Source organism: Podarcis cretensis (genome assembly GCF_951804945.1).
Source record: "Podarcis cretensis genome assembly, chromosome: 2".
Lineage (NCBI taxonomy): Eukaryota > Metazoa > Chordata > Lepidosauria > Squamata > Lacertidae > Podarcis > Podarcis cretensis.
The window spans coordinates 66,878,055-66,901,712 of NC_137171.1; the positions used below are offsets into that span (position 1 = coordinate 66,878,055).

The 23,658-nt window shown below is 40.6% G+C and overlaps 1 protein-coding gene across 2 annotated transcripts in view; it reads left to right on the forward strand.

The window, feature by feature from the left end:
* The window catches only part of SGCD (sarcoglycan delta), a 404,733-nt gene that overhangs the window by 350,941 nt on the left and 30,134 nt on the right, over positions 1-23,658 (forward strand). The gene's annotated exons all lie outside the window — the stretch shown is intronic.

The following is a 23,658-nucleotide window of genomic DNA, read 5'->3' on the forward strand; positions in this document are numbered from 1 at the left end:
CTTATCCGATGACTCTGTATCTTTTCTATTCTTCTAGCAAAGTGAGATAGGAACCAAGAAGTTGGGAGAGGCAAAATATCTTCCACCACTCTCTGAGTTCACTTCTATAAAAACTATTTTAAATAGTGCCAAAAAAGTTCCTTTTGTTCCACAGCAGCAGTTTAGCTTCTGATATGCCTGTTCTTTTATCCCACATTAAGAACGTGTTTCAATTGTTTCTTCCCACTGATAGAAGCAGTTTCATTTCTTCCCGTATTTCACCAGCTGCCAGAATTCATAGTGGAATTATAAGGTAAAGGTAAAGGTACCCCTGCCCGTACGGGCCAGTCTTGCCAGACTCTGGGGTTGGTGCGCCCATCTCACTCAAGAGGCCGGGGGCCAGCGCTGTCCGGAGACACTTCCGGGTCACGTGGCCAGGGTGACATCGCTGCTCTGGCCAGAGCCAGAGCCAGAGCCGCACACGGAAACGCCGTTTACCTTCCCGCTGGTAAGCGGTCCCTATTTATCTACTTGCACCCAGGGGTGCTTTCGAACTGCTAGGTTGGCAGGCGCTGGGACCGAACGACGGGAGCACACCCCGCCGCAGGGATTCGAACTGCCGACCTTTCGATCGGCAAGCCCTAGGCGCTGAGGCTTTTACCCACAGCGCCACCTGCGTCCCAACAGTGGAATTATAGAGCTGCCTTATTTCGAAGAGCAAAAAATAGGACACATATTGCTGACCTGCTTTTAACTGTGGATCGCTATGACGACTCTACCCATGAAAAAGAGGACGTGTCCTGGAAAAAGAGGACATATGACAATCATAACTATGACCAGACAGTGCGTGGGAGCCTGACATTTTAACCTTTTTGCATCACTGCTAGCATCAGTAGTTATCACTATTCACATCTGCTGCAGTTTTTTTCTGTCTTTGCATCTTCACACAAAAACATACACATACAATGGTACAGAAGATTTTATTTTTTTTAAGCTATTCCATTTGTATTCCACTAACCTTGTACATAAAATGGGACCTTAAGGATATTAATAATAGCCATTTCATGCTTTATGGCAGACTCGTGCTAGTGAAACGGCTTAATACTTAATTATAGTGCTCACCCTTCCCTCAAGTACACATGACATTGTGCAGATGAATTTTTGCACTGATGGTGGAATTATTTAGTTACTCATCATATAATCAAGTACGTATGTTGTCTGTGCTGTGATCAAGAGGAAGTTGTGATACTTACACTGGAGAGGTGGTATATGTCTAAGCACTGCTCATTAAAGTGGTCAGATATTTGGGGGGCAGGAAAAAAGAATATTTTTAAATGCCCTTCAGCTTCTACAGCTATGTTTCTATGTTTAGTATTCATATATATATATGTGTGTATATATATACACACACACACACACACACACACACACGATTAAGGTTGGCCATAGCAAATAATGCTGAACAACATTGGCCTGATACAACATTGGAGTGATACTCTAAACCAAACTATGACTTACTGGGACTTTGCAAAGGGGAAGGCTCCCAGAGAGGAGTTTGCATGTGCTTGAACACCCCCCCACACACACATGTGTTTTTTTACTCTGGTGCTGCACTGGGCCATATGGATAGTGTGTGTGTGTATATATATATATAAAATTGGCCATCACCATTATCATTATATTTATCGCCTGCCTCTTCCCCAGAACTGGGACACAAGATGACTCACAAAAATTGAAACAACAAGGATAAAACACAGAAAGCTAAAAGCATATAAAAGGTAATAATTAAAAAGCAATTAAACTATAATAGAATTAAATCTATATAAAAACAAATCTATAAAATTTAGTAAACAAGTCCAGTATATATAAAAAAGCACCAAAGTAAAAACCCTTTCCTTAAAAACAGTTCTAAAATCTTGCCAGAATAAAACTGTTTTCACCTGCTGGCAGAAGGAAACAAGGAGGAGGGAGCCAGTCTAGCCTCTCTTGGAAGGGAGTTTCAGAATCTGGAAGCATCCACTGAGAAGGCCCTCTACCACATCCCAACCTGTAAGGGCAAAGGGACAGAGGGAAGAGCCCCCCTCGAAGACCATAGAACCCAGGCTGGTTCGGACTTCCGGGTCGGCGCCATCGCCGAATGGCGGACTCCCTCCGAGCTCCGGAGGGAGTCGGCTGGGTAGGGGTCGGGTCCTGCCGTGCCGGCGACGCGGGGACCCTCAAAAACCATGGGCGGAGATGCCCATGGACTTGGTGACTCGGCGGGCACCGTTTGCGCCCCCCCGACCCGCGAAGGAGCCTTTTTAAAGGCTGCGGAGCGGGTGATGTGGGGGTGTGGTGCTGTGAGTCCAATGCTTCCCCTGCCCAGCGAAGCCGCATGCCATTCGGCGGAGAGCAACGACTTCTTCTTTGAAAATTTCGGATTTGGACTAAAAGGAACAACCCGTGAGTAAGTTGATTGGACTTAAAAGGGAAATTTGATCTTTGAATTTGGAGCGAGCGGGGGGGAGTGCAAAAAGGAAGTCCCCCCCCCCGTTGTAGATGGCTCAACGCAAGGATTTGACAACTAAGATCGAGAGATGAACTTGTTTACCTGAAAAAAAATTTTAACTTCACGAAGGGAAATTACAATAATTGTGCTGGAGGAGAAGACTGATTTGTGGGAACTAAAGTGCAACCCCCCCGGGAACCGGGAACGATCCGCTATGAGAGACTGGTGAAGAGACACAGAAACTTTGACAGCTGTCAAAGTAGCTGTCAAAGCAGGAAAATAAAAGAGAACTTTGTTACGATGGCTTTGCTGGTTAGATTTGTTACAATTTGGACATAAATTATTGGAAATAAAGGCAACAAGTTATTTGACTTTTGGGTCTGATTTTGAAAGAAATTAAGTTACCATATTCCCTCTAGACGGAGGCTGGGACATTGCAACAGTAGCAGCAAGTGGAAAAATACTATGAATTTGAGCAGGATCTGTTATCTCTTGGGAAAGCTGCAAAAACGAAGCATTATTTTGTCTACAGAGGTTTCTACACTAAAGGAGACAATGGATTTATCTACTGAAGAAAGGAAGGGACTTGACGCAAGTTATGTTCCTGAATAACAAAAGCCTCTGTGGAGAACAAGAAGTTTCTGAATTAGAAGGTTTCTGCAACAGAACAGGAAAAAGCAACCTGAGGAATAAGAGCTGGACCAAATTTGAAGCTGGAGTATTTGGAACATCCAGACTTTAAAAGGACCAAGAAATAGAATTTAAGTTAGACTCTTAAACATAGAGGTCTGGATGGAAGAACAATGACTTTTTCTGAGAGTTTTTTCGAGATTGGACTTTCTGAAATTAAAAGCTATCAAAAGATGGCAAAGTGGAGTTGAGACATAGACGTGGATACACCAGGCTGGCAGTAGACAATGGATGAACTTTGGGGATTGGAACCGGGGAATGGGGGGGGGGGATTTGGAATCCAAAGGCTGTAAAATTATATATTATTTCTTTCTTTTCTTTTTTCATGTCTGTTGTTTGAAAATAGGGGAATTCGTGGAAGGGAAATGGGGTCGATCTTAGGGAATTATATAAAATATAAGGAGAAATGGTTCATTAAGATAAATAAGATAAATTAATTTGGAATAAATGGGTTATTTAAAATTACAAATAAGGTTTTAAAATTTGGGGTAAGAATCTGTGGAATCAATTTAAGGGAAATGGAATACAAGAGGGGGAGGGGGGGAGTCCGGGAAAGATGCCCCTGAAACCAAGTGTAAATCATATCTGTTTTTTCTTTCTTTCTTGCTATCTTTCCTTTTTATTCTGGAAAATTTTTAATAAATATTATTAAAAAAAGAAAAAAGAAAAAAGAACCCAGGCTGGTTCATATGGGAGAAGATGGGTCGTTCTGATAGCCTATATGGCCTAAGCCATATAGGGCTTTATGAGTTATAACCGTAACTGTCCTCTCTTAGCAAGGTGGCTGCAGGTTACTTTCTGGAAGCCCACATGTTTGCATGGTTCTGGCAAGCTATGGTTTCACTTGAGATTCTTAAAGGGTTTTAGGATGGTTTCTGCAAGATTCTTACAGGTTTCTCTTGGAGTATTTTAGGGTGGTTTATGTAAGATTGCCTCTTATTTTTTTTTTGTATATAATTTTTATTATTTTTCCAATTTTAAGACAAAACAACATACATACATCAGCAAACAAAAACAAACACACAGATATAATTTCATAACCTCATTTTCATAAGCCTTCTTTCTCGGACTTCCCCATACCTCACCCTTTTTGCATCCATATTTTACAATTTTTCAGCAACCCTTTACTCCAATTAATTAAAACTTATTATCTTTCTCAATTTCATCTTATTTCAACAAACAATTTCCGCTGCAATTCTGTATCTTCCTTTCCCTTGACATTTTAGCACTCATCAATATTGTAACAGTTCTTAAGATAAGCTTTAAACTTATTCCAGTCTTTCTCCACCGTCTCTTTCTCTTGGTCACGGATTCTGCCAGTCATTTCTGCCAATCCCATAAAGTCAATCACTTTCGTCTGCCATTCTTCCAGTGTGGAGAGTTCTTGTGTCTTCCAATACTTTGCTAGAAGGATCCTTGCTGCTGTAGTGGCGTACATAAAAAAAGTCCTATCCTTCCTTGACACCAATTGGCCGACCATGCCCAAGAGAAATGCCTCTGGTTTCTTGTGAAAGGTACATTTAAGTACCTTCTTAATTTCATTATAGATCATTTCCCAAAAGGCTTTAATCTTTGGGCAGGTCCACCAAAGGTGAAAGAAGGTACCTTCAGTCTCATTACATTTCCAGCATTTATTATTGGGCAGATGATAAATCTTCGCAAGCTTGACTGGGGTCATGTACCACCTATAAATCATTTTCATAATATTTTCTCTTAAGGCATTGCATGCCGTGAATTTGATACCGGTGGTCCATAACTGTTCCCAGTCAGCAAACATAATGTCATGACCAATGTCCTGTGCCCATTTAATCATGGCTGATTTAACTGTCTCATCTATTGTATTCCACTTCAGCAACAGATTATACATTCTTGATACATTCTTAGTATTGGGTTCTAACAATTCTGTTTCCAATTTCGATTTCTCCACCTGGAAGCCAATTTTCCTGTCTTGTTTAAAGGTTTCCATTATTTGGTAGTAATGAAGCCAATCTCGTACCTTGGGCTTTAATTTCTCAAAACTCTGTAGTTTAAACTCACCGCTTTCTTGTTCTAAAATTTCAGAATATTTTGGCCATTTGGATTCCATGTTAAGTTTCTTCACCTCCTTAGCCTCCATAGGTGATAACCACCTAGGAGTTTTATTTTCCAACAAATCCTTGTATCGAATCCAAACATTATATAATGCTTTCCTAACAATATGGTTTTTAAAACACTTGTGAACTTTAACCTTGTCATACCATAAATATGCATGCCAGCCAAACCTATTATCAAATCCTTCCAAATCCAGAATATCTGCATTCTCAAGAAGTAGCCACTCTTTCAACCAGCAGAAAGCTGCCGATTCATAGTACAGTCTCAAATCCGGCAGGGCAAACCCCCCTCTTTCTTTTGCATCAGTAAGTATCTTAAATTTTATTCTGGGCTTTTTGCCCTGCCAGATAAATTTAGATATATCTTTCTGCCACTTCTTGAAACAATCTAGTTTATCCACAATTTGTAATGTCTGAAACAAAAATAACATTCTAGGCAATACATTCATTTTGATCACTGCAATTCGGCCTAACAAGGAAAGCTTCAGATTCGACCATATTTCTAGATCTTTCTTTACCTCTGTCCAACATTTATCATAATTGTCTTTAAATAAATTCACATTTTTAGATGTCATGTTAATCCCCAAATATTTTACTTTCTTTGCCACCATTAACCCAGTTTCGTTTTGGAATCTCTCTCTTTCAACATTTGTTAAGTTTTTTTCCAGAACTTTAGTTTTTTGTTTGTTCAACTTGAATCCTGCCACCTGACCAAAGAATTGAATTAACTCTAAAACTCTTTTTGTACTAGTATCTGGCTCTTGTAAAGTCAATACTAGGTCATCTGCAAATGCCTTCAATTTATAGTGTTTAGTTCCGACCTGAACTCCTTTTACCAGCTGGTCCCCCCTAATCATGTTCAAAAGATTGCCTCTTAAAGGGTCATTCAGATATGATTTAGGAATAAAAGAATTGGGCAATTGCTATGCAAAGGTGTTTTTTAGGGAAAACAAGTTAGCAGAATCCACCAGGAACTTCACTGAAATCACAGCAAATTGAGCAAACACCTTCATTATTTCAGTGTGAGCTATATATGTAACTCCCCACTCCCATCCTACTTACCAGGAACACACTTCTTCAAACTTACTTTGAACTAGGGCTAACCCAGGTAGACCCTAGCAACCTAATGTTTTGCGAGGGTTGAGCCCTGGAATGTGAAGTTAATAACGAAGCTGAAACTGACTTTGAAGTACACCCACAAAAAATACTACTGCCTCTTCTGTGTTGAAAATCAGTTATTCGACATCTGTCCAGAAAGAAGAGTAGCAAACCAATGCTATTTCTTTAGGGACAACTTACATGACATTGCTCCTTCCTCTTTTGCAGTGAAATATTTCTGGAGAAGCATTCGTGTGAGGCTAGCTGAAAAGCAATGTGCTATAAATCAGTACTGGTACCACAATGCAATATGGCATTTTTAATAAACTATGAGATTCCCCATCACAAGTGTTATCATAACCACAGTTATGTGTGAAATACAGCAGCCCGCACAGAGACGGCTGCACTTGGAATAAAACTGCAAGGGGAATTATGGCCATTACCTAGTCCAGTGTACACGATTGCAGCCCATGTTCATGTTATTTATTTGTTTTGTCAGCTGTGCATGATTTGGAGTCATGGGCAGGATTGTTATGAAACTGGACTTTAGATAACCCCCTTAGGGAATATGACAAGACCATTTCTTCCCTTTCACTTTATTCCTGGCTACCAAGGTGAATGCCCCTTTCAGTAGATGAAATCTGATGTTTGGGCTCCTTTCAAGATTTGGTTTGATGTGTTAAGCTTTCTCCTCACTAACCACAAATTGTAGCCAAGGACAAACCTCAGCTTAGCTTAGTGTGTCACAGCAGTAAAAAAAAGACAATGTGGAGTAAAGCTGGCCTGACAAACCATAGTTTGGTTTATACAACATACAAATCATGTGATTCTTTAATATGAACTAGTTAAAAAGTTTAATTCAGCCATTGTTGTTTAGTCATTTAGTCGTGTCTGACTCTTCGTGACCCCATGGACCAGAGCACGCGAGGCACTCCTGTCTTCCACTGCCTCCCGCAATTTGATCAAACTCATGTTGGTAGCTTCGAGAACACTGTCCAGCCATCTCGTCCTCTGTTGCCCCCTTCTCCTTGTGCCCTCAATCTTTCACAGCATCAGGGTCTTTTCCAGGGAGTCTTCTCTTCTCATGAAGTGGCCTCAGCTTCAGGATCTGTCCTTCCAGTGAGCACTCAGGGCTGATTTCCTTAAGAATGGATAGGTTTCATCTTCTTGCAGTCCATGGGACTCTCAAGAGTCTGCTCCAGCACCACAGTTCAAAAGCGTCAATTCTTCGGCGATTAGCCTTCTTTATGGTCCAGCTCTCACTTCCATACATCACTATTGGGAAAACCATAGCTTTAACTATACAGACCTTTGTCGGCAAGGTGGTGTCTCAGCTTTTTATATCTATGAAAATGTGGTTATTTTTGGTCAGTTGTGCTAGCCTACATCTATATATTCTGTCTAGATTTTTATAACTAGTTTTCAGTAGCTGAGAAATTTTCAAACACTGAAAGAGTTTGACAAAATACTTTAAAGGTACCAGTAAGAACAATTTCATGACAAATATTATGCAAGTGTGACCCAAATGATCATGAAGGATTCTGATTTCTGATTGGGCAGTATGAATTTAGATAAAATCAGATGAGCACTTCTCCTTGATATCACTTCTCTGGGCTTTCTGGTGGTGGTAAAGCTGCTTTTGAAACCTGTTGCTCCATTCCTTGTGAGATCTTCAGCTCATGCTGGTTTTCTTGGCCAAGGAGGGCACCATAAATAAAGGATATATCCATTAATGGGGACAGGCTGAGATGTTAAGTATTTTTATTTATTTACTTGATTTGGGGGGGGGGCAGCTGCCCCTCGGCCACCGGCCCCCCCCCCCGGCTACACCCATGCTGGCATCATTAAATTCCCATTAGAGGTTGAAGGAGAAGGAGGAGGGGAGCATTGAAAGAAAAGGCAGGTTGCACAGCAGCAGTGGCCATTGCATAGGAGTGAGAAGTAAGGAACACTGAGGAGTAAAGTGGTGGTTTAAAACAGTGGCAGAAGTTTGAGTTAAACAAGGATGGAGGGAGTGGAAAGGAAAATGTCAGTTTTACAAAAACAGCAAAAAAGTGGTGATTTTAAATAATGGCAGAGGTTTGTGTAGAGTGAGCAAGAAGTGACAGCTTAAAACAATGTGCACAACAAGACGGGAGTTGGAAAAGGCTCTGTTTTGTTAGCCTTTTGATCCTGCACCCATCTCTGATATTTCTCCTTGTTAAAACTTGTTTGTTCATTTTTTAAAACAACCCCTCTGTGTGCCTCTATCCCTGCTTTACTCAAACATCTGCCATTGTTTAAATCCACAATTTTCATATCACTGTCCCTAAACCCACTCTTTACTCAGACAAGAAGCAAGATGGCAACAGCACTGAAAGGAAAAATAGGGCTGTTTTAAACTTCTCCCTCTTGCAATCCTCAGTTGCCTTGTGTGAGAGATAAGGGATGTGGAGGCCTTAAATATTCCACAGTATGTTACACTTGTCATGTACTTCACTCCTGGTACCATGTGTTGTCCTCAACTTAAGGTTCCAGATTCTGTAACTGACAAGCTTGCTCTTAATATCTATTCATCTTAAAGATACAGTGGACGCTCGGGTTGTGAACGTGATCCATATCAGAGGCACGTTCGCAACCCACAGCGCCGCATCAGCGCACGTGCAGGTTGCGATTCGGCGCTTATGCGCGAAGCACAATTTAGTGCTTCTGCACAAGTGCCGAAACTCGAAAGTAACCCATTCCAGTATTTCTGGGTTCAGCGCAGTGTGCAACCCGAAAACATGCAACTGGAAGCATCTGTAACCCGAGGTATGACTGTACAGTAACATATATCATTGCAGGATGTGTGTGCAAAGCAGGCTGCATAACAAGAGAGAGGATAAGGCATGGAAATCATGCTGATCTGCATGTAAAGGAAAATCGATAAATGGAGAAAGATGGAGGGGGGGAAGGAGTGAAGGTGAAAATGGGGGTGCAAAGGGGGTTGCAAAAATGGATGCAGTAGGAGGCATGGGAATGAGGTTGAAGATAGAAGCAGGGGTATGAAAGGGTCTGTATAATAGGACAGGCTGGTAGCTTCATAAGGTGAAAAGGATGCTTCGTAGTTGCAAAGTGTTGGAGGAGGAAGACAGGGAATGTTGTGTGCAGGGTGGGGTTCCACAAAAGGAAAGCGGGAGGCATGGACAGGGGTGATGGTGAAAACAGGGAGGCAAAGTCAAGCTGCAGAACAGAAAAGTGGCTTCAAGAATAGTGTTGCGATGGTGAAAAGTGTGTTCGGTAGTTTCATGGGGTGAGAAGGGAAGCTCTAGGGTGTTAATGTGGTGGAAATGGCAGTAAGAGGGGTTAGCAAGCAGAGCAAACAGGGGCACACTTAAATCATTCAAAGACTCTTGGGGAATGTCAACTGCATTTAGGTATGCTGAGATCTGGCAAAAGGGGGATGTTATTTACTCTGATATAAAGCTACTGATATTGCGCCTTGAACTTTAGAAAGGGGGGGTCAAATAATTGAGGGTTGCATAGTGGGGCTCTGCTATCTAATTTAAGTTAAGCTCTCAACAGGGCTGTCAGTCCACTGTTGTTATGACAACAAACACCCTGTTCCAGACATTCCATCTGTTGGCTGCAGCCGGAAATCAATAGCTATTTTCATAACAATGTGAGCGCTAGAAGAAATAGGTATTATACTGAAGTATAATGGTATTTTTAACATTTCAAAATGCAATATTTTATAGACTTATGTTGAGAGATCATAAATAATATTCTTGTGTTTGCAAAGCCTTTACCCTCTGTTAAATTATACATAGTGTGAATTATAGCTGTTTTCCTCTAAGATCAAACAGAAGTAGCTACGTTTCCCCCCTGATGGCTTAAAGTGATCTTATCTTTTAATGACAGGTTGCTGCTACTGAGCTGCTCTTCACTTGTATAGTTCTGGGCAGATTTAACCCAAAGGACATTGTGGCTGACTGAGCTTCTTTTATTTTTTTTATTATATTCCTTGGCACACATAGTATATCACAGCCATCCATGATTTTGTCAAAGCGATCTAATTCCATCACTTTTAAGAGGATTGTAGTCTTTTACCTTAGACCACAGAGACCAAACAATTAATGAGGGCTGATTTCTAAAGGTATTTAAAATTAACGTCCACGAAGATAAGGCATAGTGTTCTACCTTTACTTTACCTATTCTGGGTCAGTAGTGAGGGGGTCACCAGTAGCCTTTGATAAGGCACATTTAATGTGAAACTATCATTTTTGGTGTTTTTGTATGTGTGTGTATTCTTTTTTGTAACATGCACAAAAGCAAATTCCTTGAGGCTTTAATTTCCAAGGTGTCTAGGATATGGTTAGGAACCACAGACCAATTTTTTCCCCTACCACTGGTAGACTTCAAAGCTAAAGTAAAGCAAAAAACACACCTCTGAAATGCCCAAACTATAATGCCCAAATATAATGGCTTTGTCCCATTTCCAGAGATGCAAGCAAACAAACAAAACACATTCTCACACACAAACAAAACCCCCAAATATGAACTTTGGCTAAATATCATACTGAAGTTCTGCCTTTTTTCTAGCTCACTAGAAAAATGGAAGTACTGTTTGTTATTCACTGAATTGTGCCTTTAGGTATCAATTAAATTGGACCTCTGCTGTCAAGAATGGACAACACATCTATAAAATGTAGTCACTTATAGCCTAAATCCAAATACAGAGTCCTCTTTTATTTTGTTGGGTCTCCTTGGCTTTTGTTGAACAAACAGTGGGATGAACTGGTTGGAAAAGTCAAAAAGTTGAAACTGAATGAGCTGAACAACTGAAATGAAACAAATAATGTAAACATTGTTAAATGTTTGTCTTAAATATTTATATCCCGCCCTTCCTCCTGGAATACCAGGTTGGGGAACAATAAAAACATTATAAAACCCTGAATGACTTGGAGCCATCCATTTATAGAGAGAACTGCTAAAAATATCATCAACATCAGATTTAAAATAATCAGAAACTGAAATATAGTGAAGAGTTCAAGCAGAACAGTTAAAAACAACCAAAGGCTTGAGAAAATAACCAAGTTCCATAAGATTCAAGTCTTTAAGACTCAAGTTAGCAATACCTTAAGCTCAGAATGAAATGAAAGCATTCTGGCAGCCAGTGCAAGAACCAGTGAAATATTGCTCCCCGCTCTCCCCTCCACCCCAGCACACTGTTCTGGGGGTTCTTCACTGTTGAAATGCAAATTTGTTTCCTTAAAACCACATGCTAATTAAATCCTACACAACCCGATGAATAAAAAACATTCCTACTGTATATTGCTCTGTGTGCCCTAACTGCAAGCATCAGACAAGAAGAAAGCCACTGTTGTAATTAAAAAAAATTTACCTCAGAAAGTTTCTGATAACTTGATATTATTTGTCCCAGTGCTGTTCAAAACCAGTCTCAATGGCTCTGACATCTATGATTAGACGCTCAGTTAAGTTTCTAGATTGTCCAAGGAAAGAGTTACACACCAGAATAACACGAAGAAGGCAATTTAACAAGGTGGCATTCTTCCCTATTCTGTGCAGCAAATGGTGATATCTACCCACGTTTAGTTAGTGTTGTTGTTCCTTCTGCATTCTCTATGGTGCTAGTAGTTAAGCAAGTAAGTTTTGACTTTGTAATGGAGTCTGTGCCATATCTTTTCTACTGTCTGGAGATGAGTAGACAGTGTGTTGGGGTGGCAACACAAATCTGAGCTCTCAAAAGCTTAGGCACTGCTGCTTATCTTGTCAAGGAGACATTAAATAAGTAACCTCCATTCTGAGAAAACTACACCACTAACAACCTCACTAGAATGCACTGGGTATGTGTTGGAAAGGGTACTTTCAGGCTAAAACAACTAAACCTATACTATACAGGTACTTAAATTATAATTTGATGAGCATACAGAAATGTTTTCCAAAAGCTTAAACACAAGTAAAACATTTATCTATTTCATGGCAGTTGTTTGTGTCTCACCTTCAGAAGAAAAACGCTTCCAAGGCTATGTACATGAAACACTAAACTACAGTAAAATAAAAAATAAAAACACAGAATACAGGATCAACATATAAAAAGCCACCAAGTTCTTTCCCACAGGGCAATTGGTGATAAAATGGCTGGGGCTACTTGAAGCCAAATGGGACGCGGGTGGCGCTGTGGGTTAAACCACAGAGCATAGGACGGCGGTTCGAATCCCCGCGACGGGGTGAGCTCCCGTTGCTCGGTCCCTACTCCTGCCAACCTAGCAGTTCGAAAGCACATCAAAGTGCAAGTAGATAAATACCTTCCGGTGGGAAGGTAAATGCCATTTCCGTGCACTGCTCTGGTTCGCCAGAAACGGCTTAGTCATGCTGGCCACATGACCCGGAAGCTGTACGCCGGCTCCCTCGGCCAATAAAGCAAGATGAGCGCCGCAACCTGAGTCGGTCATGACTGGACCTAATGGTCAGGGATCCCTTTACCTTTACTTGAAGCCAACCCTAATCAGACTCTGAGATAGTCTTTGCCTGCCTCCCTCTCTCCCTGCTGAAAAGAATCCTTCCCATAGGATAGTTGTTGGTACTCGCCCTGGTGCCTGAGAGAGTTAAGTCCCATTAGTACAGGCTCTGAGATAGTTTCTTTACCTGCTTCTCTTCTTATACCAAAACCATGTTTAAGGAAATGAGAGCAATTCCCCACTGTTTGCTTATGGAAATAATTGTTTTGTTATGCATAAAAAAGGCAAACACACGCACACACACCCAAAACCTTGCCTTGTTTGGGTCTGAAAAAGCAGCAGTTAACAGCTGGACTTTAGTCATCTCAGATTTAGAAGTGGCAGCCACTGCTTTTCCCATCAGCCAAAGGAGCTGTTAGAAATGCATGTATAAATATGTACGTGAAGGCTCATTGGCAAGTGAAACAATGCAATCATTTTAATTTCATCTACACGAGGACAATGTGTCCTTGGCCAGAATGAGGCAAGCGACTATTAAAGGAACGTATTTCATACAGTGTCACATGACTTGAGGGTGATGTAGGAAATGTGGAGGCAGAAATTTGATTACCACAGTAATAAACTGAAAGCAATTGTCTGGGTCCAAGAAAGTCTTAACAAAACTCATACTGATGTAGGTCCTCTGAGGACATGGGGTGAATAATCTTTTTCTTGGGAAGCTGGCACAAACTGATGCATAAACTGCAGATTGAGAAAGTGTTTGAATAAATGGAAGTTTTATTAGCCACTTCTTTGTTGAAGTGGGTAACAGTTGTCAAAGGTGGATAGTCAACTTGTGGAACTCAAATTCAAGTTGAGTTTGCAGTTGTGATGCAATATTTGTAAGCCACAAAAGATAGACAGAGAAAGAGGCAGCTTCTCCCTGCTGCATTAGGTAAGGCCAGTGCTGTGTGTGGATGGTTTTGTAATATGATGTGAAAAGGAATGTGAGATTGCAAACCATTATTGCTTAGGAAGCTGGGAGATTCTACAGTTCACCTTCTTCTATCCATGAGTAAAGCATGCTTGCTCTTTGAGGCAAAACAGATAGCCAGAAGCCTCACAGGATCTCTCAGTTGCTGGACTGTATTCTTTCAGCTGGCTGATTGGAAGAGATTTACCCTTTGAATCCCCGACAATAATAATAAGCCAAGGAAGGACACAATCTGTAAACTTCAGGCAGGCAGCTCTATTCTGATAATTCATAGAAGCAGAACAGTCCACCTAAGTTCTTCCTCATTCACCTTGCCAAAAGAGCAATGTTTTCTTGTATTCCTCCTTTCATTTGTGAAAAATATCAAGCATTAGACCTTGTTGTAAAATGTGTTGCACTCAGGCAGAAGCTTACAAATACTTTTCAGAGGTGGGGGGGGGGGCATAATTTGACCAACATAATATATCACCTGTGAACTCCTTAAAAGAGTCATTTTTCCTCCTTTTGTTACATAATAAGCTTTCTTCTGAAAGGGTCCCTCTGTTTCACCCAAAGAAATAAAAAACGTGACTCTTTACTTCTAATGAAAATTGTGGGAGCCACATTTCACCAGGCCATAAAAGGGGCTCTAGGGATTGAGTTAAGAAAGTAAACAAAACAAAAATGTCCAAACTACTCAGGCACAGTATCAAATGAGGTCATAAAGAAAGAAGAGGGAAATGGCCTCCCAGCAGGTTTCAGTACAGCAGAAAAGCTCAGGCAATGAAGGGATACTGCAGCTAAAGTGAAATGTTCCCTTCCAGTGAACTTAATGAAAATCTGCTTACATTTGATATAACAAGGGCTAAAAGCAAGAGACGGCATTTTATACCTATAATGCTGAAATTTGCCTGTGGTGGAGGAGGATAAACTACAGCACGTCCTATTTGACTCTTTAGATATTAGCATTTTAAGAGACAAGAAGTAAAGTGACATATAATGCCAAGTTATCATTTTTTATTAAGGATTTGGTGTCTTACCTTTAATGAAAGAGTTATAATAATTAATGGTGGGATGTTAAAATTGCTCATTTCGATATATAAAATGCAGTATCTCCTTGTAGGATGTCAGAGGTTAAAGATTATTGCTACTTTATAAGGCTCTCAATTCCCTATATTATGGCCCTCAGCATATTGTGGGAAAGTGTGTTTTTGGATAAGCCTGTAATATACTCAGGTTGTCTGTTAAAGTAACCAGGCTTCTTGTAAAACGGGTAAGGGCCAAATCATGTGGCTGTACGGGGACACTACGCTTCTGCTGGCAAGAAGGATTGTGTCCCATGTATGCATATTTGTGTTTGGAGAGTCTCTGCGAAATTAAGAGAAGTATGCTCGTTTAGCTACTTTATCACCAGCTAAGGAAAGGTAACCATATGGCTTAATGGAGAAAAATCACTAAGATTAGTTACATTTTTAAAAAAACCACCTATAAGTCTTTAGAACTGTTTTTAATGTTGCATTTTAAATTGTTGTTACCTGCCCTGGGACCTTAGATGACAAGTGGGTCATCTTTTTAATATTTTGTTGGAAGCCGCCCAGAGTGGCTGGGGAAACCCAGCCAGATGGGCGGGGTATAAATAATAATAATAATAATAATAATAATAATAATAATAAAAAAATGGTAGTAGCCGCAGCAGCAACAACAATTTCTACGCTGACCTCTTAAGTTTAGATTATAAGGATTCAATAAGGAACAACAACAATGATAAATATTTCCAGAAAACCTTGGAATGTTCAAAGTGCCTTGCATGGATATATCATAGCAAACTTTACAACAATTTTCACAGAATCATAGAATTGTAGAGTTGGAAGGTACCCCAAGGGTCATCTCGTTCAACCCGCTGCAATGCAGGAATCTCAGGAATTTTAATTTTGCAAAGTGGATTAGTATTAATATAGCCATGCTTGTATATCCGTATTTACAAATGGGATACTGAGGCAACTCACTGCTGAAGCCTCAACACCCAATATATGGAATGTTTTGGCAAATCCTTATAATTTTTATAAATGGATTCCAAATATCATCGTATTTATCCATATACAATCTGCATCTAAAAGCAATCTGTTCCTACGTTGCAAGAGTTGCCGTATCTTCCATCCATTGATCAAAGGGGGCCAGAGTAATATTTTTGATAATTGTATATTCATTGGAATAACAGCATTATTTATACACCTATATATTGTGTTGTACTATAGTTTCAAGCACTCTTTTCTTTTGTTTCATTTACTTTATTTGTACACTGAAATTTTTCAGAGAGAGAGAGATAGATGGAATGTTTTGGTCCTTTTTAAAAAACAAACCATTTTTTTCATATTTTTGTTTATGTCTGCATAGAGTAACAAAGAGTAAAAGGCATATCCACCACAAACTAGTCTTAAAGGTTCATTTCATCCACTGTTGGTTGCTGAACAGCAGGTGTCAGCTGTTTTCAGGCATCCACTACCCACCTGGTTTGGACTGATACCAACAGTGACCGAGAGAGATGAAAGGCTTCGGTGTTGCTGAGGCATCCATCCCATAAACCATATTTCATCCCATATCTAATCCCTTCACCCATTATATGTGCACTCCATATGTGGAGCAGATGACCCGAGGGAACAGAACTAGCATGCGGGCCTTTTCATCTCCAGCCCACAACTTGAATTTAGACCAGGTGGGCAGTAACTAAAACTCCAGATGCCACAGATTTCAAAATGGTTTCATTCCAGATCCTTTTGGGCAGATATCCATGTTTTTAATCACCTTTGCAATTAGCGAGGATACTTTTAAAAACTTGCATGCTAAAGGATAACAAGGATGAAATGGAATGCTATTAAACCCCCCTGAGATGGTCCTTTATTATTATTTTTCTCAACAGCTGTGAAGCTTCCACATCCAGTGCTCTTCACTTGTCCATGGTGTATGTCAAGGACTTTAGCTATTAATGATGTGCCTCTTGAACAAGTTCTTCTGTTAAAATGTAGTTTGAAATCTCCTGAGATGTTAATATGAAATCCATTTTACAACCATTCAAGTAAGCCCAAGTAGAATTTATTGCCTGGCACAGCTGGAGGGAATTTCTGTGGCCAAAGTTTATGCCACTAATGGGAGTTTGATTTTAAGGTCTTCACAGGGCCATTCTTTTAAAGCTGTTTCCTTCTCATCTTGATAGGAAGTAGCTGTCACAAATTAAGAACTGAGCCAGTGTTTTACTCCATCCTTTCTTTCTGTGCTCCTTATTTTCCAGACACAGACACAGCTACTACAATAGTCAGTCTTTGGTTTCCTGTATCAAAAATGCCACAAACACACACAAAATCGCATGTATTGGAAATAATGAAGTGATTCAGTGCTTAACAAAGCATGTTTTTCCTGGTTTGATCCAAGAACAAAAACAGTAGGGATACTTCTATACCACCCTGCCTAGAAGCAAACTACAGTGGTACCTCAGGTTAAGAACTTAATTCTTAACCTGTTCTTAACCTGAAACTGTTCTTAACCTGAAGCACCACTTTAGCTAATGGGGCCTCCTGCTGCCGCCACACGATTTCTGTTCTCATCCTGAAGCAAAGTTCTTAACCCAAGGTACTATTTCTGGGTTAGCGGAGTCTGTAACCTGAAGCGTCTGTAACCTGAGGTACCACTATATAATTTGCTGTTTTGTTCAAACCAACAAACAGTGAGTTGCCTCACACCAGGATAAGACTCTAGAACGCATAGTATGTGAAGAGAAGTGGAAGCATGTTAGCCTATATCCCCGTCCCCTTATTTATGTAATGCCTCACTGTGGTTCACAGTATGTCTGATCTACTCCATTGTCAAACTGAGCTGATAGCTCAGTTGGTAGAGCATGAGACTCTTAATCTCAGGGTTGTGGGTTCGAGCTGCACATTGGGCAAAAGATTCCTGCATTGCAAACTGTTGTACTAGATGACCCTTATGGTCCCTTCCAACTCTACTCTAATTCTATGATACTAACTCTTTACTGAGTACACTATTTGCCTATCATGCTTCTCAGTTGTTGGTTCTCCAAGGACGCAGTTTTGTAATGCTTCATTTGTAATGTTTCAGAACAACCAGAGATGTACCAGTGTGGTGTAGTGGTTAAGAGCAGTGGATTCATAATCTGGTGAACCAGGTTTGCGTCTCCACTTCTCCACATGCAGCTGCTGGGTGACCTTAGGCTAGTCACACTTCTCTGAAGTCTCTCAGCCCCACTCACCTCACAGAGTGTTTGTTGTGGGGGAGGAAGGGAAAAGGAGATTGTTAGCCGCTTTGAGACTCCTTAGAGTAGTGATAAAGTGGGATATCAAATCCAAACTCTTCTTCTTTTTCTACCAGCTTGTATGTGTTTAGAGAGAGCAAAAAAAGAACCACGTTCACTTATTGAATATTTTTCCATATGCAAAAACTCTTAGAAGATTTATAAAATTAAAAATAATAAACAATTGAAGTACTGCCAACAGTGTACAGGTTTCCATCATGGAACGCTAACTGGGTCTTTACAGCATTGATGGGTCTGCCATTCAAACCCTTAGCTATCTGTCCAATCAAGATTCTAACCTTAAGGCAATGTTTTAGTAACAACTGCCTCAATATTCCAAGTCTCAAAATTGGTGGCATTGTCTATGGCTATTTTTTCTGTGCTAAAGGTGAACTTCCTTTTCCATCAGTCACAGGCAATGTTGCTTTCCTCCTTTGCTCCAGATCTGTCCCATTCAAAGGAAATGAGCTGGCACATTCTTGATGTGTGCAGAGCCTTGAGGTTTAACTTGGACAGGATGACAGTATTTATGAAGGTGAAGTCTTCTGATGGACCACCCTTGGGAAAGAAGGTGGCAAAGCCCACTATTCCCAAATAGCTTCAAGAGACAATAGGTCTGCAAGACTTTGTGAAAATCCCTTTCTGGTGGGATCACAGCCCATTCCCTATGGCAGATGTCAGCCTCAGTGGTCTTTCAGAGCAACTTGACAACCACTGACATTTGTAAAATGGTCATGTGGACTTCACTGCACAAGACCTCCATTAAACATTATAGTAGTACCTCGGGTTAAGTACTCAATTCATTCCGGAGGTCTGTTCTTAACATGAAACATGAAGCACCACTTTAGCTAATGGGGCCTCCTGCTGCCGCCGTGCCACTGCTGCACGATTTCTGTTCTCATCCTGAAGCAAAGTTATTAATCCGAGGTACTATTTCTGGGTTAACAGAGTCTGTAACCTGAAGTGTATGTAACCTGAAACATATGTAACCCAAGGTACCACTGTACAAGGTCAATGTATTTTCATCTGCAAACATTGCCTTCAGTAGGAAGGTTTAGCAGAAAGTCCTGGAGATGTGAGGTGCTGATATACTGCTCTAGGGCATCCTGAGGTGAAGGGAAACACTAGAAAAAACTGAAATTTTCTTAACATGAATTTCTGTTTTCCTAAATCTCCTGGAGGGTATTCTACCTGTACTGCTTTAACCACCATGGAGTTAGAGGCTGTATATGTGGGAAGGTAGTCAGGGCTTCCTTGGGAGTTTTTCTAGCTCCTAACCTACTGTTCTCTTGTTTCTCCTTTTGTCTACACTTGTCAACATTCACAGGTGGTCATTTTAGCCAAGCCCTTCAGGTTTACATTAGCATTTTGCATTAACTTGTTGGCAGCTTGGGAGTTGCCAATGTAATGTGAGAGGGGGGCTCAGATTTCCTTGGAGCAGCTAATTTCCTTCAGCACTTTGATACAGCACCATTCTGTAGTGCAGCAACCAAGCCAATGCAGCACACACATTGTACAGAATTACCTGCAGAGGATAACGTGATTGTCTGATAGTGCACGTCGGTTCCTGACTCGGTCCATTTTTTAAATGATATACTTTGTCAGCCAAAGATAGGCAGCTGGGACAGTGAAGTGATGGCACTTCTCTGTTTTCAGTGACTGAACACAGACAATAAATTCAACCAGTGTTAAAGAGGGAAAGATGTGCATGATGATTTGCTTAGTGTGAACTGTAGACGTGAGTTAACATGAAAATGAAGACAAATACATAAGAGCATCTGAGGCTAATCCAAGAAATATGACCATTTAATTCTAATGCAGGGAAAGAGAACAATGCCACAGCAGTGCCTTTATGCTTATTTACTGGCTGTAAGCATACCAAGGAAGATAGTGACACAGCATGGTGTTTTGCAGAATGGCAATATACAGTGGTTTCTGGGAACATACTAATTGAATAGGTACAAACAGCTTCTTTTCATTTAGAGGCATCGGTTATCATGGGGGAAATTTACATTTCCTGTGCCAGCCCAACTAAAAGGAACGGAAATTATTCAAAAGCAATAATAGCAAATAATGGCTCCACTGGATTATATCCCATGTGATTAATGAACTACCGAGAGCATATGAAGCAGAATATTTGTTCAAGTATCTATTTTGCAATCACAGACCATAACCATCTCCAGCTGCATGTACCATTGTTGCTTATAGATGCCCTTCAAAATGGCCCTGTAATCCACATGGATTCTGATGTATGTTTATTCAGAACAAACTGTGTGTTTGTGTGTGTGCGTGTGTGTGTGTGCATGCATGCACGCACACAGAAATAATGTGATGACAGAATTCAGGTATGCCTGATGTTAATTCTAAGTCCTGTGTACTAAAATCAGCATATGATCTCAATAAATACATTGCTATGGTTGTGCCCACAAAAAGGCATGTAGTTCATTACTCTAATAATCTAGAGGTTTTCTTTTTTTCAAAAAACCAAGCATATCACCCTTATGATTATGAAGGTATGCATAAAAGGGTTATCTGCACCTGGTGAAAAAACAGGCTTGTCAAACAAGATTTCCCATTCTCCGCAAGCAGGGTTTATAGAGCAGGTGGGAAACATCTTTGGCTTAACATGCCAGATTGTTATCAGTGTCAGCGTCACAGGCCAAATTTGACAGGGTTGTCACCTATCATTCACATGATGTTATTATATTCCCACATGATTGACGGATGAGTGGCCAACCACATGTCAAAATACATTGCATGGTTTTGCAAGTCTCCTGCACTCCCATTTCAGCAAAAAGTGTTCTTTGAAGCAGCCTCCCCACCTTCTCCTTTAAACTTCAGGGGAGGTGGAACAGCCCTGTAGTTCACCAGCTCACTCTAATGTTTAAAGGGTAAGGGGTGGCTGTTTCAAAGAATGCTTTTGCAAATGGCAATCCTACCCCTCCTTCACCTTCCAAGGTGCCAAAGGGAAGAGTGGAAACAGTTTTTTGATCCTCCCAATTGCTTCTCCTTTGCACCTGATGCTGGAGGTGCAATGCAGGACTTCTTTCTGCTCTCAAGAGACTGGAAGAAGAAATTATGCAAAATAGTAACCATTGCAGATCAAATACAAAATAGGAGGAGGCATTTTAGGAGACTCTTTGAAGAAAGTTAAAGTTGGTCCACAAACCCATCTGACCAGAGATGTCATCAAAGCAACTTCATCTTTGTAAGACTTTGTTACAGGGTGCCCAGAGGTGTTCTGCCCAACAAGTAATGGAATCATGCCTTCTGGTTGTACTGATAATGATCAGATTACTGTATAAATATCTTCAATAACTTGTAGTTGTCGGAATAATACTGTTTTTGAAGGTGCTTGCTGAACTTACTATTCATTGCACAATGGCTATTGCATAGGGTACTTCGGTTTTACCTTTAATTCAAATTGGAAGGAGAAAGGAAACACATTCAGAAAGCATGCCATGAGACAAAGTAATAACATCCTTCTTGGCAGCATAATGTATTTTCTGCCCTATAGGACGCACTTTTTCCCCTCCAAAAATGAAGGGCAAATGTGTGTGCATCCTATGGGGCGAATGCAGGCTTTCGCTGAAGCGTGGAGAGCGAGAGGCGTTGGTGTGCACCGACCCCTCTCGCTCTCCAGGCTTCAGAAAGCTATCCGCAAGCCTTGCGTGCCCTCCGGAGGACGCCCTGTGCTTCGCGCAGGTGTCGGCAAGCCTTGCGCGCCCGGCGGGAGTTGCCGCCGGGTGCGCAAGGCTTGCTGATAGTAGCCTGTTCTGGGGGCTGGGGTCGGGGGAAGCTCGGGCTGGGGGGGGGAATAATTTTTTTTAATTAATTTCCCCCCAAAAAATGAGGTGCGTCCCATGGGCCAGTGCGCCCTATAGGGCGAAAAATATGGTATTTTCTCTCTCTAAAATGTTACGGAGAAGATGAATGGAAGAAAGAATAAATGTTCTGTTGTGGAGACAGCTACATTACTTTGGACCATAATATTGCATCATGGTTCCTGAATGGCTGTATTGGGGGATATTTGGAAACAGCATAGTTAAAAATAATAATCTGGATGCCTCCTTGACTCTGGTGTATTATTTCTATTGATTACTAAGCTCCATACTTCCAGAAACCACAGGATGCAAGCAGGAGTAGGTGGAATGTACTTTGGTGTAAAATGCATACACAATATTTCACGAAGCCAACTGGTTTAAAATGGATGCTTCTGTACACTTCAATAACAACACATTCTTTTTCTGTTTCATGATTGCAATGAAACTGGTTTATCAATATTAAACAATTGGAGATATCCTGTGGAGGTTGGTTTTGGAACTATATATAACTTTTTACAAGAATGATTTTTTTTTTACAACTCACCATTACATTGCAATCAGATCGAAAAAGACACACTTTGGAATGACTGAAATTAATACTACAGACAGGGATTCCAGTCTGAACCATTTGACAACTCTAACCACTGTACTCTAAAATCAGTATGAAGAGTGTTATTATTTCAGGAGAAATCCCAGTGCTAGGTGTAGCAAAATGGACTTCAGAAATACTTGGGCAAAAATAGGAGCTCCTAAAACTCTTTCTTTGATGCTTCAAGCTTCCAAACTTCATGGCATGTATGAACTGATTGCTATTCATTTCTCTCACTGACTGCACTTGACTTAGGGAGCAATCCTTACTCCTGGCTGGGGAACAGTGAGTCCAAACAGGGTAGTGGAACCAGGGCTGCGTCTGAAGCCCTGCTGCTTGTGCTGGCCAAGGCAGAAGGTGGGTTGCAGGAGTTCTTTCCTGAAATTCCTGTGCCAGCTCAAGGCTGACATGTCGCTTAAGTACAGAGCAAGCCATTCTCTGGTTGCTGGACCAATTTAGTATCCTTGTCTAAAGGCAAGTGACAGGTTTTGTAAATTTCTGCCTGGTCAAGTCTAGGAACCATTTTTATTTTTCGCCAATTTCCAACTGAAATTGCTTCATGAATTATCTGTTGAAATGTTTTGACAGGATCAGTTTATTATGCATTATAGTTAATTTAGGATACTTTAACTCTAAAGACAGTCAATGCACTGTGTGTGAGAGGTAATAATATTTTAAAATGAGCACTCTTTGGGGATGATTATTGTTTTCAGTGGTGTATAATTTCATGCATTCATAGCAACCCCAGGAGGTGTTGTTAACAAATGGGTTGCTTTAATGATTTCTGGCTGTTGGATCATGCATATAATCCCTTCTATCATATGCACACTAGTAATCACAGGACTCCCATGTAAGACATAATGCAAAGCTCATATTCCTACCAACAGACTGGGAAAGCTTCTGTATTTGGAAACTAAGAAAGCTACTCAATGTGTTAGACAGCATGTTGTGAGCATAACTTGTGTAAGAAATGTGTTAGTCTTTAAGCTGCTAGAAGACCCTTCATTGTATTTAAGAAGTTGATTATACCTTGACTACTGCATTTGTTCATTTAGGAGCTTTGCTGTGCAAAGAGAACATGAAGTAAAAGCAACAACATAAACCCTGGTGTCCAAATTCACAGCCTGCCTTCCCTTTGCTTGTTTGCTAGAGCTAAAATAGAAGTAAATTGAAAACTCAGTAAAAATAAGACTGCCCTGAGAGAA